Source organism: Arachis ipaensis, chromosome B6 (genome assembly GCF_059453495.1).
Source record: "Arachis ipaensis isolate K30076 ecotype BB chromosome B6, ASM5945349v1, whole genome shotgun sequence".
In the NCBI taxonomy this organism is placed as follows: domain Eukaryota; kingdom Viridiplantae; phylum Streptophyta; class Magnoliopsida; order Fabales; family Fabaceae; genus Arachis; species Arachis ipaensis.
Genome location: NC_142441.1, coordinates 14,025,237 through 14,046,692, shown reverse-complemented (window position 1 = coordinate 14,046,692; position 21,456 = coordinate 14,025,237).

The window sequence follows — 21,456 nt, the reverse complement described above, 5'->3', positions numbered from 1 at the left end:
AGCAAGATTTAAAAAGAAGAGAATATTATCACCCAAAGCCATAAATAAACCTACCAATATTTATATTCTATATTTTTAAATGTTTTATTTTTTGTATAGACATAATATGATTAAATAATGAAAAAAATTTAAAGTGTATCGGTTTATTGATGTTTTAGTGATTTTTAACCATTGATTTAATTATAAAAAATATATATAATATATAATTAAGATCAACGGTTAAAAATTACTGAAACACCAGTATACTGATACACTTTAAAGTAATAATATAGGATCAAGTATGATTTTGGTCCCCCAACGTAGAGGCCGAAAATTAGGGGTGTCCATGGATCGGATCGTATCCGCAGATCTGCGGTAAATATCCGCATCCGATCCGCACCCTTTGCGGATCGGATCGCGGATATTTGCTCTACATCCGCGTATCCGATCCGCGGATCCGCAGATCCGCACTATAATAATTAAAAAATAAAATATATATATATTTGGTATTATATTTACTTGTTTGTATGTTTTAGTTAGTAATTATTATTCATATATTGATTATTTTATTTTTGTTATTTAGAGAGAGTTTGATTAAAAATATTTTAGGAATAAATAAGTTTAAAAGTATGAAAGAAATATTTTTATCGAATTCTTTTACATAGAAATATGATTAAAAAGATAAGGTTTAATTATACGGATATATCCGATATCCGATCCGATCCGCAAATGTGCGAATCGGATCGGATCGGATCCGGCACTAAAATGTGCGGATATCATATCCGATCCGATCCGATGAAAATTGTGCGGATCGGATCGAATTTTCGGCCATATCCGATCCGATCCGATCCGATCCGCGGACACCCCTACCGAAAATCGATTTCGTCTCCGACCTTTTTTTTGTTACAAAATAGTCCTCAAGGTTTCAGTTTGTTTAAATCGTCCTTTTTACTAATTTTATTTTTTTTATTACCAAATTATCCCTCATTAAAATAATTATAAAATAAAATAAATAAATAAAAGGAAAAAAAGGGATAGAGAGAAGCGGGGAGAGAAAGAAAAGAGGGGTGGGGCGCGAGAAACGGGAGGGGGGAGGGAGGGGGTGTTGAGGAAGAAGAGGAGAGGGGTTATGCGTAAAGTAAAGGGAAAAAGGGGAAGGGGTTATGCGAAGGGAGAAAGAAGGGGGGGGGGGGAGGAGGGGGTTCCGGAAGAAGAGGGGGAAGGGTCCTCGCCGTCGCTGCTGCTGCCGTTCAACAGCACCAGAATCAGTCGCAGTTCCGCCTTCAAATGTCAGGGCCGCCGTTGCTCGTCGTTGTTCAGTGGTTGGATCTCGCCGCTGCTTCTTTGGGCTCGGCGGAGGTGCTCAATGGCCGTTGCTCGTCGTCGTTTCGGGTGGCTCGCCCGATTCTACTTCTGCTTCTGCTTTCATTCTGCTTCTATTATATTGTTGATTTTTTATTATTGTTGTTTCTGGTTGATTCTACTTCTGATTGATTATATTGTTTCATTGTTATTGTTGTTGTTGTTCTGTTTCTGTTTTTGCTCCTGCTTCTTCTGTTTCTACTTGATTCCATTGTTGATTCATTGGTGATTCATTATTGTTGTTGTTGTCCTGCTACTACTTCTGTTTGATTAATTGTTGTTGCTTCGGGTTCTGTTTCTGCTTGTGCTTCTGTTGGTGCTTTTGCTTGTGCTTCTGCTGGTGCTTCTGCATAATTTTGGGGAAGAAGGGGAAGAAAAGGGGAGGGGGGTATTTTCGCCTGAAGGACGATTTTAAAACAAACTAAAACCTTGAGGACCATTTTGTAGCAAAAAAAAAGGCCGGAGACAAAATCAATTTTCGGCCTCTACGTTGGAGACCAAAATCATACTTAATCCTAATAATATATAAATCGTCCAGAATTGTGTATTTTGAATTATATATTAACCATTACACCTTAGGACGATTTATGCTTTGAAGTGCTCTCAAGAAATACACATAAATCGTCACAGAGTGATAATTTACACGTTTTACACCTAAGACACATTGGAGTATGACGATTTATGTACAAAAATTAATCCTCACTAACCTAGAGCAATTTATGTGAAATTTTTAAATACTTCCAAATTTAGAATAACAACAACATCAGGATTGAAGATATTATTGTCTAATGAAGATGATGACCATTAAAACTTCACATCTAATGTTATTTATAAAAAAGTTTTTTAAAAAATATTTGGTAAGTAGATTATTCAACAGAATTTTTTGTTAGATATATTGAGATCTATTTTAAGAGTATAAGTTATATTTAATATTTATGAAAATATTTTGGAGCAACTTCAATTACGTTTTAGAAATAAAAATTGTGTGCACTTTAAAAGAAAATATCATTTAAAAAAGTAGACGGTATTTCTTGAATAATTATTTCTCTTACTTAAGTAGATTAAATAGATTAGTGATCGGTGATTATTTTTAAATTTGTGTTATGGTCTCTTTTATTTTTTATATTTGTAAATTAATATTTTTTTTTGTGATGATGATGATGATAATAATGATATGTAAAAAAATAAATTCATACATTTTGAAAGTATTCATCTAATGTTATTTTTCTAAAATGTTTAACCTTATTATACTTTGTTGAAAAAACTATTTTTTTTCTTCTTTGCAGTTATTTCTTAAATTATTTTATGGTAATTTCTGTTGCTATATATTGATAGATTATTATTTTTAAGGTAATATTTTTTGTTTCATTTTTTGCAATTATTTTTATATATATTTTATCTTTTATAATTTATTAGTCAAATTTTAATTAATATATTTACAATGCAATTCTTTTAAGAAAATGCCTTCATTTATTGGTTATTAAAAATATATGTTATGAGTTATTAAATTCTCATTTAAAGAACACTATATATTTTTTTTAATGTTGCATGTTTATTTTTCAATTCTAACTCAATTTACTATAACGATGGAAGAAAATAATTGTTGAATTATTAAAAATTTATTATTCTTATTAATATAAATCGTCGCACCTCATTATGTATTTGGAAGTTGTACATAAATCGCTCTAGACTAGTGAATGTTAGATTTTGCACATAAATCATCTTACCTTAATGTGTTTTAGGTGTAAAACATGTAAATTATCATATCCTAAAATGATTTACGTTGATTTTGAATACTTAATATCCCAGGACAATTTATGTGTATTTCTTGATAGCACTTCAAACCATAAATCGTCTTAGGATATAACGGTTAACATATAATTCAAAACACATCGCCTTGAAATAATTTATATATTAATAGGAAATAGGAATAGGAATAGGAGACATTTTGAAAATTAGTTTAGGAGAAGTAATATATTGATATATTTTATTTTATTTAAATAAAAAAACCATGAATTTAAAAGTGAAATTAGTAGTATAATGTTATATTTTTATATTTTAATTAATATTTTTATATTATATGATATTATTTTTGTTTTAACAGTCCATAAAAGTGGTAATTGACAGTTTACGATTTACATCAGCATACTTTAGACGTTAGTTGATAAAAAGACTAGTAGATATTCACATTTTATAATTTGAGTGATTTATTTGTTTATTTTAAAAAGTTAGGGATCAAACTAAAATATGTTAAGAACAAGACCATTTTAGACCTTACCTCATTGTAAATATTAGGGGTGAATGTGGATCGGATCGGATTGGATATGGCCAAAATTTCGATCCGATCCGCACTAAAGTCATCGGATCCGATCCGATCCGATCCGCACATTTTCGGATCGGATCGAATCGGATATCAGATATATCTGCAAAATACAAAAATATTTTAAAAAGCTTATTTTTATTTAAAACCATATCAATAAAGGTTGTAGAAGGCTTAGAGAAGGGGGGTTGAATCTATGACATTCTTTTAAATTATTGTAATAACCCTTTTAAAACAAACTTGCAATCTAAATCTGTTTGAACTCAACAGTGGAAAATTTATGAGACAATTTTATTTTGTCTCATGAATATCAGAAAACAGAACAGAGCAGAAAAGAGAGAAGCTGATACCATCATGTATCCTGGTTCGGTTGCCTTGTGCAATGCAACCTACGTCTAGTCTCCACCACAACAGTGGTGAAATTTCCACTATAGTTAAAGTATTACATACACCAATTCCATAGGATTGACACAATCCTTTCACACTCAAGTTCTAACCTAACTTGACTTGATTATGCTAATACCTAACTCTTCACTCTTAGTGCTAATCCAACTAAGAAAGAGGTACCTCACAGGTACAAGATACAAGACACATACACAACCTAAAGAAATCTGAAATAATTCTAGGCTTTTCACTCATGCGTATCTCTCTACCTTTTTTCACTCTTAGGCTTTTTCAATGACTCTCTCATTCAACCTTTTACCTCAAGAAATTACAGAGAGATAAACATTAAAAAGAAAATTACAATCTGTAAAATATGAAGAAGATTGATGCTTCAACAGCCTCTTTGCTATGTGATGAACCAGATTTGCTTGTTTCTGATTTAGTTCCTCATTCTGGCGGAATGCTCCTTTGACTAGTAAGCACTGTCCAAGCTGATGAACTTCTTCAGAGAACTCTTCTCAGAACATAAACCTCAAAAATTTGGTTATCTCTCCTTGGCTTCTAAATGGTGAATCAACTTCTTTTGTATCTCCTTGCATGTTGCTGATTTGCTCTCCCTAGGTCAACTCTCGAGCTTCGTGCTTCACCAACTTACCATCTCACTTTTTTTCATTAATCCTCAAAGTAGGAACTTTGGTTTTGACCTTCTCTTGTTGACCGAAAGCCACATAACAGCAAAAACAGATATCTTCAATGGTAAACCCAGATCTTGGTCATTGAAAAATAACTTGGTCCCCAAGACACACTTATGACCATAGATGCACAACAGTGAAGAGCAAAGATCATCTTTTTCATGTAACCCAGAATGGATAGGTAGAATGTTGAAGATGAAGAGAAGAAGATATGATGCATGTATAAGGAAATGAAATCACTTTTTAGCTTCTGACTTCTTGATACAATTTGATGTGGGTGATTAGACTTCAACATTTTGCTTAATCTTCTCTTTTTTGCTTCTTTGGTGAACAACTTAGCGACTAAGCTTTCTCTTTCTCTTTCTGAGTTCTGACTGAATAGGAAAAAGTGTACGTTGCTTTTGGTGAAGGCAAATTGGAAGGGTTTGAATGAGAAAAGCAATTGGGCTTGGATCAGATTTGATTTGCTTGGCCCGTTGATTCCTTGCTTTGTTTCTCTTTGGGATTCTATTTATTTGTAGCCCACCAGCCTTGTTTTTATTTTCATTCAATTTGGGCTGCTGTTGTGTATTGGTTTTGGCCTGCATCACTCAACCAAAAAGATTAACAACTAATTGGATAATTAGCCCAATAATCTAATGTTTGTCATCATCAATTATGTTAGTTAATTTCTTAACTCAACAATCTTTCCCTTGATGACAAACATATTTAAACATTAACCAAAAGGAATTGAATTTTGGTAGAGTTGAGAGACTTCCCTTTGAATGATGTTTCTTGCTTATGTGTTGCTCCCCCTTTCTTTTTCAAGAGTAGCTTCCCCTAGATTTATGCTCTTCTTTTTGTTCCTGTTTACATTGTACTTACAGAGAGCACAATAAAGAACTACACAAAATCCATCTTAACTAAGGAAGTTTAAACAGCCAGTAACACAAATCCAGCCCAACATTCAACATCATGTCAGCACATTTAACAAATGAACCATTTTAGAAAATGATCATGCTTCAACCAAAACAGGGCATTAAGACTATCATCATAACATAAAAGCAAGTTCCAAATCTCATGCCAAAAAACTCACTGCAGTAGCAGGATTTGCAAATCAAGTTCTCATGCAACAAAGGATAATAGTAGCAGTAAAATATCACAGCAAATATGCACAACACAGCTACTAAAGATTCACAACACGCTACTACTCCCTTTTTTGTCATCAAAGAGGGAAAGTAGGCAATATCAAGTAACATCCGCACCTTAAAATCTGCAAGAAAAGTTAATGCACAGTCTAAAACATCAAATTAATTTAAAGTTAGTGCAGCAATAGTTAGAGTATTACAGTCATCCAAAATAACAGAAAGCAGTTCAAAAAACAAAAGAGAAACAGTTTTCATGAGACAAAAATATGAGACAGCAGCAGCTTCATGAGACAAATCTAGGCATCTGAACCAGTTCCCTCCGAATCAGCTTCCTCTTCAGCATCAGTGGCATGATCTTCATCTTGTTAAAGATTATCAATAAACTTCATAAATACAGCCACTCTATCCCTTGATTTTTGGAGGAAATTCTCATGCTTGCTTGCTAGCTTCCTTTGTTCCTTACTCATGTCAATCATGTGATTGGATTGGGAGACAAACTCTTGGACTACATCTCGAACAACATTAAACAGAGCAGATTTTTGTCCAGTGGAGATGGAAGTGCCCTCAGTGGAAGGAGGAGAGGATTCCTCAGGAATGAACTCATCATCTTCATCATCTAGAACCACTCTCTCAGAACGAGTTAGTCCTTTTTGTTGTTTCACTGCACCACTGATGCGTGAGCATCTTTCCTAACTTTTTCTAGTGAATTTGCATCTAATTTATTGAGTTTAATAAAGAATTAATTATCTCTTAACCAATATGGATGCTACTTTGAGTCTTGTGCAATTTTGTTTATTTTAGGTAGCATTCGGCTGGATTTGATGGAGTTTCTACAGTACAAGAATCAAAGGAGATGACAGCGAGGAGCGATGCGTGCGCGTGACTAACGCGTATGCGTGATTTGAAGATTTGCACAGCGATGCGTCCGCGTGACTCGCGAAAAAGACCATCGACGCGTACGCATGACTGACGCGTACGTGTGACATGCGCCACGTGCAGAAAATGCAGAAAAACGCCGGGGGCAATTTTTGGGGTGTTTCGACTCAGTTTTTAGCCCAGAAAACACATATTAGAAGCTGTTGAATGGACAAAACAAGTGGTTCCCACCCATCAACTGAAGACTTGTTAATCAATTCAAATTTAAATTCAAATATTAGTTTTAGGAAAAGATATTATGTTAGTTTTAGAAATTAGATTTTAAATTTATTAGGATTAGATATAAAAGGGAGAAGAAACCTCTCTTTAAAAGGAGGTCCGGAGACTTCCAATTCTATACCAATTTACATTCCATAATCCTAGTTTTCTTCTCTGAACCATGAGCAACTAAACCTCCATTGTTAAGATTAGGAGCTCTGTCTATTTGTATGGATTGATTTTATTGCTTTTTCTATTTTAATTCATGTATGGATTTATAATTCAAGAATTATTTTCGCTCTTTATCTTATGAATTTGGGTGGAACGGAAGTATGACCCTCTTTCTATTTGAGTTCTTGTATAACTTGGAAAAGCTCTTTACTTGAACAACAGCTTGAAAATATATTCTCCTAAATTTTAATTATCTGGATTTAACGGGATACATGACATATAATCCTTTTATTTTTGGGTAATTAGGATTTTTGTGGCATATGAACTGGAATTTGATCATGCAGTTTCTAATTGGAATTAATTGACCAAAGAATTGGCAGTTAATGAATTTTAAAAGAGACTAGAAAGGTCTAAGGAATTAGGGTCTAGTCACATATAGTTTGCCATAAATTAAATCCTACATGATTAAAATAGTTAGTAAGAAAAGTTAATTCGGAAAAATAGATAACTCTGAAACCTTAACTGTTTTCTCCATATTTTCTTCCCAACTCATTTACTTGCCTTCCTTCAATATTCTTTATATTGTTTAATATCTTTTATATTGCCCAAACATTAATTTCTGTTTGCCTGACTAAGCTTATCACTCAATTATTGTTGCTTGATCCATCAATCCTCGTGGGATCGACCCTCACTCACTTGAGGTATTACTTGGTACGACCCGGTGCACTTTCCGGTTAGTTTGTGGCTTATAAATACCACACCAAGTTTTTAGCGCCGTTGTCGGAGATTGACTGTGATTAACAACTATTAGTTGTTTGATTGCTTAGATTAGGCGTTTTAATTTTAATTTTACTTAAATATTATTTTATTATTTTCGAAAAAAATTAAATAAATAAATAGCACTAATAATTTTCTTAATTTCTGAAATTAAGTTTGGTGTTTCCTAGTTAGTTTTATTTTAATTTTTCTTATTTTAATTTTTAGAATTCTGTTCTTTCTTCTTTGCTTTTCTGTTTACCACATGGTGCGTTTAATTCTGTTTGGTGTGTTGTGCTAAGAAAAAATAATGGAGAGAGATCACATGAGTTACTACTCCCACCCAAGTAGTAATTCATATGATTATGGATGGAGAAACTACTCGAATTTTGGTTGGCAAAGTCAAAACCAAAGCAACTTCAGTGCTCCATGTTCCAACTATCAAGAACCACCATCTCCATATTCATACCAAGAACCACCACCTGTCTACCCATATCAAGAACCATCATCTTTCTACCCATATCAAGAGCCACTATCTCCCTATTCATACCAGGAACCATCATCTTTTTACACTTATCAAGAACCATCACCTCCTTCTTATTCATCTCAAATACCATCAGATCTTGAGCTTCTCATGAAAGAATTCATACATGATATAAAGACAAGTGTCAAAAATATAGAGAAACATGTGCAGTCGATTATCAAGTCTCAAGAAGAGGAACAAGCAAATTCCTTTCCAAGAGATATAATGCAAGATCCTATGGAAGAAAGTGAGGAAATCAATCGAAGGAGTTTATACTCCAGTGAATTAGAGAACTTTTCACCCTCACACATGGAAGAAGAGGAAGATGCAAAAACAAAGGAGGAAGATGCACCAACAAAGGAGGAAGATGCACAAACAAAGGAGGTTGTAAGGGATGAAAACAATTATGGGAATCTACACCCCAATGAAGCAGAGAGTGGCATAGAGGGTGAGTTTATTGAACCACCAATTCAAGAAGTTCTTGATGAAGGGTACACTCTAGCCATCACACAACACCCACATGTTAAAATCAAAGAAGTGAAGATAACCAAGAAAAGCACCGAAAAAGGGATTGTGACCAAGAAACAGAAGAAAATATCCATGAAGAAGAAAAGGTCAACAAAAAGCAATCCAATCTCTACCCCAACAAGCAAGGTGAATCAAGCTAATCACAATAAAAGAAAGCTTGTTAGGAGGACTTCATATCAGGGGGCACTAATCTTCACCTATCCCCCCTTGGAGACATTTCTTTTAACCAACTGGAAGAAGAGGAAGAAACTTCAATAATCAAGTGTCAAGCTAGTGACATTAAAGAAGCGCTTGTCGGGAGGCAGCCCGATAATTTCGTACCCTTAGCTATTTTGCGTAGTAGTAGTTTTCTTCCTTATTTGATTTTTACTAAGTTTTTACTATTTTTCAGATCATGCAGCTATCTTAGAACAGGAGCAGGACACAAAAAAAGGGGCACACGACGTGCAAGCGTCGCTGACGCGTACGCGTCAGATAGGTGTGCGTGAAAATTAAAAATGAACAGAGAGTTGTGCGGGAGTGGCGCAGGAATGATGCCTTTCGCACAAACAAGCTCACGCGTACGTGTACCCAACGCGTGCGCGTCATTCGTGATTTTGGCACTCCACGCGTACGCGTCAGTGACGCGTACGCGTGACCTTGAAAATTGGCGTAAATGAGTGATTGGAAAGAGAGTTGTGCTGGTTTGGGGCTGGAAGTGTGCTAGAAGCACAAAACTTGTTCACGCGTATGCGTCCCTGACGCGTGCGCGTCATCTGCACAAATGGCCATCCACGCGTGCGCGTGAATGACGCGCACGCGTCGTATGAAAATATTGGTTCCAAGCCACACAAACAGAGAGTTGTGCGTGCGCGCGGCTGGCTTCGCGCGAATCGTGAAAAACCCAGGGCACGCGGACGCGTGCCTGACGCTTACGCGTTATTAAGAAAATTTCGCGACCCACGCGTACGCGTGCCTTACGCGTACCTGTCGCCTGCGCCGCACAACTACAACTAGTTCACCGCCCAGTTTTAATTTTCTGTCTCTCTCTCCTAATCCTAATTCTCTCTTGTTCTTTTATCCTTTTATTCTTCTTTCATCTTACTATTTGTTTTTGTTTTCAGTTCTTCTTTGCTTGAGGACAAGCAAACCTTTAAGTTTGGTGTTGACGCTTCGCTTAGAAGTTTTCTGTTTATTTTTATGGCACCAAAGGGAGGCGAATCATCTTCATGAAAGAGCACAACCTGAAGAATAAAACGACTGCTGATAACTAAGGTGGTTGAGTTCCTTTCATTCTACATTCCTTCCCGCTTTTACTATATTATGTTCCGGTTTTCTGCTATTTTGTTTTGTTTGTTGCATGATCCTTTATTAGTTAGAATCCTAGGTCTAGTAATTGCTTTAATTCTGAAAAGATGTCTCATGTATTACTCACTGAGCTTGAATTAAAATATATATATATATATATATATATATATATATATATATATATATATATATATATATATATACAGAAGTGATGTATTGCATGAGAAAGTGAGTTTATATTGAAGAATAATCTTATTTACTTAAATGTGGTGGTATTTTCTGTTATTCTGAATGCATGACATGAACAGTGCATATTTAAATTTGAATCAAAGAATGTTAATGTACAAAGAATAAGAATTTAGAGAATTATTATGATTTCTCTGAAATTAATGAAAGTTTAATCCTTGAAGCAAAAGAAACAACAAAAGAAAAAAAATAAGAGCAATGTCCAAGGCTCTTAGCATCAATGACTAGGGAGGTCAGACATGATTAAAAGCTTAAAGAATTGTTTCCCTAGTCACATACTTGTGGTGTTCTTGTGTCAAGTAATCCTTGAGACAAAACATTTAGAGTCGAGATCAATTGCAGAGTACGCCAAAGGCTTTGAGCACCACTGTCTGGGAGTAATTGAAAAAAAAAAGAAACTATAAAAATATTTAGAACTTAAAGAGAGTTCCCCAGTTAAGTGCTTGTGGTATTTCTGTGTCAAGTAAAGCTTGAGACAAAACATTTAAAGTCACGGCTAGGCTCAAGGTGCAAAGCACCAAAGAAAAATTGTTGTGTTCAAGGATTAAATTGAGTTACAAAATATCAGAGAATTCATAATATTATCCAGATTCTAATTCCAGATGACAGTAGCATTCTTCGGATTCAAAGGAGAGTGAGATGCCAAAACTATTCGGGATTGCAGTTGTAAACCCCACTATCAGAAGAGACATGAGCTTAATTGAACTCTCATTCAAATGCAAATTCACATCCTAAGCCTATATTAAGTTTGGTTGCTTGAGGACAAGCAACAGTTCAAGTTTGGTGTTGTGATGCGTGAGCATCTTTCCTATCTTTTCCTAGTGAATTTGCATCTAATTTATTGAGTTTAATAAAGAATTAATTATCTTTTAACCAATATGGATGCTACTTTGAGTCTTGTGCAATTTTGTTTATTTTAGGTAGCATTCAGCTGGATTTGATGGAGTTTCTGCAGTACAAGAATCAAAGGAGATGGCAGCGAGGAGCGACGCGTGCGCGTGACTGACGCGTACGCGTGAATGGGAGTTTTCCATGGCGACGTGTGTGCATGACTGACGCGTACGCGTGATTTGAAGATTTGCACAACGACGCGTGTGTGTGACCGACGCATCCGCGTGACTCGCAAAAAAGACCATCGACGCGTACGTGTGACTGACGCGTACGTGTGACATGCGCTACGTGCAGAAAACGCAGAAAAATACTGGGAGCAATTTCTGAGGTGTTTTAACTCAGTTTTCAGCCCAGAAAACACAGATTAGAAGCTGTAGAATGGACAAAACAAGTGGTCCCCACCCATCAACTGAAGACTTGTTAATCAATTCAAATTTAAATTCAAATATTAGTTTTAGGAAAAGATATTAGGTTAGTTTTTGAAATTTGATTTTAAATTTATTAGGATTAGATATAAAAGGGAGAAGAAACCTCTCTTTAGAAGGAGGTCCGGAGACTTCCAATTCTATACCAATTTATATTCCGTAATCCTAGTTTTTTTTTTTTTGAACCATGAGCAACTAAACCTCCATTGTTAAGGTTAAGAGCTCTGTCTATTTGTATGGATTGATTTTATTGCTTTTTCTATTTTAATTCATGTATGGATTTATAATTTAAGAATTATTTTCGCTCTTTATCTTATGAATTTGGGTGGAACGGAAGTACGACCCTCTTTCTATTTGAGTTCTTGTATAACTTGGAAAAACTCTTTACTTGAACAACAGTTTGAAAATATATTCTCCTAAATTTTAATTATCTGGATTTAACGGGATACATGACATATAATTCTTTTATTTTTGGGTAATTAGGATTTTTGTGGCATATGAACTGGAATTTGATCATACAGCTTCTAATTGGAATTAATTGACCAAGGAATTGGCAGTTAATGAATTTTAGAGGAGACTAGAAAGGTCTAAGGAATTAGGGTCTAGTCACATATAGTTTGCTATAAATTAAATCCTACATGATTAAAATAGTTAGTAAGAAAAGTTAATCCGGAAAAATAGATAACTCTAAAACCTTAACTGTTTTCTCCATATTTTCTTCCCAACTCATTTACTTGCCTTCCTTCAATATTCTTTATATTGTTTAGTGTCTTTTATATTGCCCAAACATTACTTTCTGTTTGCCTGACTAAGCTTAGTTATCACTCAATTATTGTTGCTTGATCCATCAATCCTCGTGGGATCGACCCTCACTCACCTGAGGTATTACTTGGTACGACCCGGTGCACTTGCCGGTTAGTTTATGGCTTATAAATACCGCACCAACCACCTCCCTTTAGATATGAATGTCTATTTTCATAATCCTCATTGGACAAGTCAACACCAAAATGCTCAAAAACACAAGTTAGAAACATGCTATAAGGAAGGACTTTATCTTTCTCATTTCTAACAGAGTCAAACATGTATCTAACCATCAAATAAGCAAAAGAAATTTCTGTTTTAATGAGCAGGGGATAAAAAACAAGAGTGTCAATGTAGGATACCCTTTGATATGAACCACTTTGAGGAAGTATGATGTGGTTGACAATTTGGTGCAACTGAGCACGTTCATATCCTAGGGCTTTGTGAGTGGGTGTAATGCCATCAATCAAGGAAACATGTTCACAAATATGAGCCAAAGCATCATTGAAAGAAATACCAACTCTTTCATCCCACTTAACAGAAGTATAAGCACAAGCTCCAACATCAGTATATTTCAATGAATCAATGATTGTTTCATTATTTAAAACAATATCTCGGCCCTTGACATAAGAATGTACACTGCCCTCATGATATGTCATGTTAGCATAAAACTCTTTGACCAAAAGAGGGTAAACAGGTTTTTTTATGTTAAAAAGGTGATTCCAGTCTAAAAATTCCAAATTTTCAATAAATGGAAGACCTTTCTTTTTCAAGTTTGGCAAATCAGCAAGAAAAGAGGGACACAGGGTACGGTACTTAATAACTCCTTCATAAAAGTCATTGTTCATGGCAGACCTAAATCTATAAGGGTTATAGCTGGAGTGAGATGTCATGAAATGGGATTTATGAGCAAAAGGATCAATGCCTGGTTCTCTAATAGATTTGAGAGGGAGTCGAGGTTTACCTCTTTGAGAACGTAAGGGAACAGACTTTGTCTTAGGTTGAGTGGACTCAGAGGTAGGTTCGGTAGTAGCTGGGCATTTCCCTTTTGATAAACTCGGCTTCGATGAACCAGGTTTGGAAGAAGGTTCCTTTGGTGGTGGCGTCTGCTTGGTTGAAGGTGGAAACCTTGAAGGGTTCTTGGTGTGAGCCATTGGATCCGAACAAGGAGGTGAAGTTGGAGGAGAAGGAGAAGGAGTGAAGGTTCGGTCCTAAGAACGAGTGGAGGGTTTCTGCTTTGTAGGAAGCTTGAATATCTTTTCTCGTGGTGGCTTTTGAGAAACAGTTTTCTTCCTCATTTGGTTGGTTTCTGATTTTTTGAAGGAAGAGATGCAGTAAAGGTAGTGGGGAGAAATCGAAGGGTTAGAGGAGTTATGGAAGGAGAAGAAGAAGTATTGGTAACCGTACCCAAAAAAAAATTTTTCAAACCATGCAACTGCATCACCTTTTGATTTGACTTGAAATGACTTGACATCATAAAAAGAAAGATTTGATTTTATTTAAAAATTAAAATGGAAATTAATTTTAAAATTTGAAATCTTTTTGGACTAAAGGACAAAAAGAAATAAACCAAAGCAAGCAGGCCAACAAAAATAAAACAAAAAAATATATATCATTCATATTGGGCCCAGAGGTGGTTGGATTTAAGGAAACATATTGGACCACTCATGATCTGATTTTTGAGGTTGGCCCAGATGATTTTGTTCAAGCAACAAGGCCTTAGAACGCTGATTGAAGGGAGGGTTCTTCACTTGCCCAGAATTGTCTCATACCTGTTTATGAGACAACAACTCCAACAAACACATCAGCAACTTTCAAATAATGAATCATAGCTTAAAATTCCTAAACTAGTCATAAGCATGCGAAATCTGTCCTCAGCTAGTGGTTCAGTGAAAATATCAGCTAATTACTCCTCTGATTTAACAAATTGAATGCTAATATCCCCCATTTTGAACATGTTCTATTATTGAGTGAAATCTCACTTCAATATGTTTAGTCCTAGAGTGCAAAACTGGATTTTTAGAAATATTAATGGCACTCATATTATCACACAACAAGGGAATATTTTCAGCATTTAATTTGTAATTAGCAAGCTATGTTTTTAACCATAAAAGCTGAGAACAACAAGAAGAAGCAGCTATATACTCAGCCTCTGCAGTGGATAAAGTCACTGTTGGCTGCTTCTTACTTGACCAAACATTCAAGGACTTTCCAAGGAAGCAACATAAGCCTAATGTGCTCCTTCTATCAACTTTATCACCAGCAAAATCTTCATCACAATAACCAACTTCAGAAAAATTATCAATCTTAGGATACCAAAGACCAAAATTAGATGTGCCATGAACATATCTAATGATCCTCTTTACTACAGAAAGATGAGACTCTTTTGGGTTTGATTGGAATCTAGAACACATTCTAACACTTTACACAATATCAGGTCTAGAGGAAGTTAAGTACATAAGAAAGCCAATCATTCCTCTATACCTAGTTTCATCTACATCTTTCTCACTTTCTCCCTTGTCTAATTTTGAATTAGGGTGCATGGGAGTTCCCATGGGTTTGGCATTTTCCATACCAAATTTAACTAGTTCCTTGGTATACTTCTCTTGATGAATGAAAATACCATTTTCAGTTTGTTTAATTTGTAGCCCAAGAAAAAAATTAAGTTCACCCATCATACTCATGTCAAATTCACTTGTCATGAGTTTTTCAAATTCAGTACAAAAGGATCCATTGGCTGATCCAAAAATAATGTCATCAGCATATATTTTGACTAGAATGAAAGAATCATTAGAATTCTTGATAAATAGAATTGTGTCTGTAGTGCCTCTTTGAAAATCATTTTTCAAAAGAAAAGAGCTAAGTCTCTCATACCAAGCTCTAGGAGCTTGTCTCAAGCCATAGAGAGCTTTTGATAATTTAAAAACATGGTTGGAAAATTCTTTATTTTCAAAACTCGGTGGCTGCTCCACATACACTTCTCTATCTATCACACCATTTAAGAATGCATATTTCACATCCATTTGATATAATTTAAAACCACAAAGGGCAGCATAGGCTAAGAGAAGTCTTATGGCTTCCATTCGGGCAACAGGGGCAAATGATTCATCAAAGTCTATTACTTCTTCTTGGTCATATCCTTGTGCCACTAGCCTTGCTCTGTTTCTTGCAATGCTACCATCCTCTCCTAGCTTGTTCCGAAATATCCACTTGGTGCTGGTCACTTTTTTTTCATTCGGCCTTGGAACCAATGTCCAAACTTGGTTCTTCTCAAACTCATGAAGCTCATCCTCTATTGCCTTTATCCAAGAAGGGTCATCAAGGGCTTCCTTGACATTCTTAGGCTCCATTTGAGAGAGAAGAGCAATGTTTGACTCTTCACTTGCCTTTCTAGTTGAAGACCGAGTTTTAACCCCATGAAAGACGTCCCTAATGACAAATTCCTCAGGATAATTCTTCAAGAATCTCCATTCACGAGGTCTGGTGGACTTGGAGGCAGATTCAGTCACCAAGGGATTTAGGGGACTGGCGGTTTCAGGATCTCCTTCAGATTCATGAGACAAAATGGAATTGTCTCTTAAATTTTCAGCAACTGCAATTTCTGGTTCAGCTTGTCCAGAATTTCCATCTTCATAATTTTGTGCAATTTCATCATTCTTTTGAGCTTGATTCCATGCATCACAGTCTTTTAAAATATTTTGAACCAAATTAGTATCACAAAATGTAACATGTATGGACTCCTCAATTATCCTAGCATCTTGATGATAAACCCTATATGCTTTACTAGTTGTGGAATATCCTACAAACAAACACTCATACGCCTTTGGATCAAATTTCTCCAAATTATCTTTGTTATTAAGAACAAACCATTTGTATCCAAAGATGTGCAAGTAGTCCAAGTTTGGTGGGTAACCTTTCCAAAGTTCATAAGGAGTTTTCTTAAAAAATTTCCTTATGATGGTTCTATTCAAAATGTGGCAAGCCGTGTTAATCGCTTCAGCTCAAAGGAATTTTGGAATATTTTTCTCACAAATCATAGCTCTTGTCATTTCTTGAATGCTTCTATTTCTTCTTTCCACAACACCATTTTGTTGTGGTGTTCTTGGACAAGAGAAGTTGTGAGATATTCCAAATTCCTCACAAAAAGATTCAAACAAATGGTTTTCAAATTCAGTTCCATGATAACTTCTTATAGAAGAGATCTTTAAATCCTTTTCATTTTGAATTTTCTTGCTAAAAGCTTCAAAGGCCGAAAAGGCTTCATTTTTGTGTGCAAGAAATAAAACCCAACCAAACCTAGTAAAGTCATCCACAATCACTAAACCATAATGTTTACCACCTTGGCTTTGAGTTTTTGTTGGACCAAATAAATCAATATGTAGTAATTTAAGTGGCCTTTTAGTAGAGATGTCTTCTTTTGGCTTAAATGAACTTTTTGTTTATTTTTCCATTTGGCAAGCATCACAAGTGATGTCTTTGTCAAACCTTATCAAAGGAAGACCTCTTACTAAACCTTTCTTTATAAGTTTGTTTATTTGAAACATACTTGCATGACCCATTCTCTTGTGCCATAGCCACTTTTCAGATTCTTTAGAATGAAAACACGCTACATTTTGATCCTTTAGTTCATCAAGGGTAAGTCTATACACATTATTGCAATGCTTAGAAACAAAAAGTACTTCATTAGTATTTTCATTTACCACACAACATTCAAGTTTTTTGAAAGTCACAAAATATCCTAGATCACAAAGTTGACTTATACACAAAAGGTTGTGCCTCAAGCCATTTACCAAAAAGACATCATCAATGAAAGTAGAGTGATTGTTACCTACTTTTCCAATAGCAACTATTTTACCTTTTTCATCATCTCCAAAGGTCATAAAACCTCCATCATACTTGTTTAGTTTGATGAAGTGAGTTGACCTTCCAGTCATGTGCCTTGAGCATCCACTATCCAAGTACCACATATCCTTTTTATTCTTGGATGCTAGGCAAATCTACATGAAAAACTTCAAGTAACATTAGGTATCCAAATTAATTTGGATCCTTTGAAGTTAATCTATCTTGGTTGCCCAAGTGCATTGAAATCACACACAACATTGTAAATTTGGTTTCCTACAATTCTTTTTTCAATGAAGCATTATGAATATGAGTGACCAAATTTTTTACAATTAAAACAATGATTTCCTGATGCATGTTGCTGAAATTGAGGTGAGCTATTATGCTGGAAATGATTAAAGGACTGGAATTTTCTAGTTTTTGGAAGAGGTGTTTTTCTTTTGACAAGCTGATTTTTATTGTAATTGTTCCTCTTTGTAAAAGCATTCCATCTAGAATTTTTGAAAGCTTTTGGGCCTTTCGAATGTGAGGTTTTGTTGTAAAATGGTGGATTTTTTAAAATAACCTCATTATTCGAAATGTATCCCAAACCTGACCTGTTTGATGTAGGTTCGGTTTTTTATGATGGCTCATTTTCACTAGTATAAAATTCATCAAATTCCTCCTCATGTGTGGGAGTATATCCAAAACCAGTTTTATTGGAATTGAATTTGGTTTTTGATGAAGAAGCCACAAATTTCATAGAGGAATCATCAGAAACTCCACTTTCCTTGGTTACATAACCCGAACCAGATTTTTCAAATAATGGTCTTTGACTTGCAAGTAATTTGTTCAAGCTACTAGAACTTTGAGCAAATTTTGCTAAGTTACTATTTAGCCTTTTAATCATTTCATTTAATCTTTTATTTTCAGCAATTAGCTCTTGAGAAGGATCCAGAATGTGCTTTCCTTTAAGTTTTTCAAGTTCAGATTTTAGAAATATGCTTTCTTCAATAATATCCAAAGCACATTCAGTTTTGTACGAGATGTCTCTGGTACAGGTTGAGAGATGGATCGAGAACTTGCGGGTTGAGGCAGATGCCGGATCACTTGACGGGAGCAATGGAGGAAGGTACCTGCAAAGACACTCCGACGCTCAAGTCAGAATGGATCTAAGAGGTATAAGGTGTGAGGAATGAATGAATACCTGGAGGGATCTAGGTCCTCTATTTATAGGTGATGGTGAATATCTTATCTTATCTTATTTGGCTAAGATAAGGGAGACGTTTGAATTCGAAAGTTGGTTGGGAGCTCTATTGGGCCAGTTTTTGGCCTTCTAGAGGATTTCGATGGGTTGGACCCAGGTAGCCGGGTTCGGGGGTCGTCCCGGGTTGTGGGATCCGTGAGTTGGATCCGTAACAGTTGCCCCCGCAGCGGGAGAGCGAGCGAGGTCGGTCTGTCGCTGGACGGTGTAGTCTTTTGGCCGTTTGTGGCCTTCTTATGCTCTCCTCGGGTGGTCGTTTGATTCTTTTGAGGAGAGGTCGGTGCGCCGGCTCTGGTTTTTATGGCCATGCCGAAGTTTCGCTGGCCATTTTGGTCTGACGCGTCTCTTCTGTGTCCCAGCGCCTGTTGCATTTTTTGAGGCGTACTTTATTGGTTTCTTTTTCCAAGGGGGCATTTATTGTGAGGGGACGTTTTTAGGTAGTTTTCCCTTATTGCCCTCGCGCCCCTTTTTACTTTCCAGGGTTATTTGCATCTTTCTGCTCTTTTTGAAACTGTTTTGGCTTTCCTTCTTACTTCCCTTGTTTGTTTCATTTCTCTTTTACTCTCTTTTCTGAAAAATCTCCTTCTCTCTGGTGTGTTCTGGCATTTCTTCGAGGTTGAGTTTTCTACTTTCCCTGCTTCAGCATTTTCAGGCTCGTTCTTTGCATTATCAGGTTGGTATCCCTTTGTTTCTTTCTTGCTTTCATTATTTGGTGGTGTTTTGTTGTTCTGTATTTGCCATGCATTGTTTTGCCATCTGCTTTTTTGTGCTGCATTTTGCGTTTTGGGTGGTGGTGGTATTTGTGTTTTGAAGGGGCTGAGCACCGCCGTGTTGGATTGGTAGTGGGTAGTAGGTTTTTGGTTGTCTTCCTTGCTTCTGCATAGTGTTAGTAGGCTAATGGTGGTGCTCCTCCCTGTTTTAGGTATGCATCGGCGGAGGAGTGAGGGAGTGGGTACTCCGATAGCCCCTTCTAGGGGCGTCCCCACTCGCTATACTTGGGTGACTAGCGATGTGTGGGGCGTTCCGTCGCGGATGACGGAGGCCGATCTCCAAAGGCTCCGCGATTAGGGGGCAATTTGTAGTGGCGGCGATATGGAGCGGCAATATGAGCTTGCCTTCCCGGATGCCGATGAGCGTGTTTGTTATCTGAACCTCAATTCGCCCACTGTGCCGGACTGGATGTGGGTTTACGAGTCGATGTTTACTCGGCTTGGCGTGCGGCTTCCCTTTTCGCCGTTTGTTCAGGAGCTGCTGAGCCGGTGTTCCGTGGCACCGTCTCAGCTTCACCCGAATAGCTGGGCGGCTCAGGTCTTTTGAGCTTGTGTGTCAGTACCTCGATCTTCCGGTTTCTGTTCCCATTTTCCTTTTTCTTTTCTTATGTACTCTTCCAACTAATGAGGGGAAACATAAGAAAGGATATATGTCATTCCGGGCTCAGCCTCATCGTCGTATATTTGGTTTGTTTGAAGATTCTTTCCACAGTTTTAAGAGAGAATACTTTAAAGTGTGCCCTATTCATGGCCATCGTCCTTTTTGGTTGACGTTAGAGGGCGAGTGTCGGTTTCCGACTTATTAGAATTTCGGTGCCGGGCCGTCGGTTTTGACCAAGGTCTCATACGATGGTTTGTCTCCGGAGGATAAGGACATTGCTAGTGTCTAGTGTCCTTTGGCATTTGTTTGGGGAGCGTCCGTTGAATCCTCGGGATGTCATGGGGGATCTTGTGGCTTGCCGGGCGTATATTGGTGTGTGGCTATCTTTTTCTTTGTTGTTATGTTTGTTTCCCGATTTTGTAACTTTGTTTTTCTTTGGTTTTTTTCAGTTGAGATAGCTGGTGGTTTGACTTCTCTGGCGAGGCAGAAAGCAGCAATGGATCAGGAGGAGGGGTCGTCGGTATCTCCTGCTACCCCTGCCTCTAATCCTGCTACGGATTCTCGAGCTGTTTCCCAGGAGGTGATTTCGTCTGGGGTTAGGGCTGGTGCTCAAGTCTCTCCTGGTCCCGTGAACTCGCCTGAAGAGGAAGTCGTTGTGGTAACGGCCGCCGAGGCTTCTCGAAAGAGGAAGAGGCCCGAGGAGCCCAGTAGTGAGAATTTTGAGGAGGAGGGTGCTGTTCCTACCGTGATGGATCGGCATTTTGATGCTTCAGGGTTTATAGATCAGTACTTGATGTCAGGTACCGAACTATTTTTTGATGACTGTGATGTCTCCTTTCAAGCCAAGTCAGTATATCGTGCCCTCTTCCGATCTGCTGTTATTGTTCGGAAGGCTGAGCCCGTGATGGCTTAGGTCGGTTTGCTGGATAAGAAGTTTCGTCATTCCCAAGCTGATGTGGCCAAGTTGAAAAAACAGCTTGAGGCCGCCGAGGTAGCGAGAGAGAAGGCGGTGAAGTCTTCTGAGGAAGCTGGGGCTGAGATCTTCTGACTTTCTAAGGTTGAGACTTCACTCCTATCTCAGTTGGGTGTGAAGCGAAGGCGATCTTCCGATGTGGGTTTTCAGGCTTCCGTGCTTCTTGGGGAGGTGGAGGCTTCGAAGGCTGAAGTGGCTGCTCTGAAGAAGGAGAAGGTGGAGTTGCTAGCTAATGTGAAGGGTGCGATCGTGGCTACCGAGGAGACGATGAGGGCCCAGGCTTTGGTGCTGGCTCCGGGTGTGGACGTGTCTGTGATGGGGGCTTTCAAGACCGTCCGTGATGGCCAGATCGTTGACCTTGAGTAGTTTTTTATGATATTTGGTTATGTTGGTTTATTTGGACT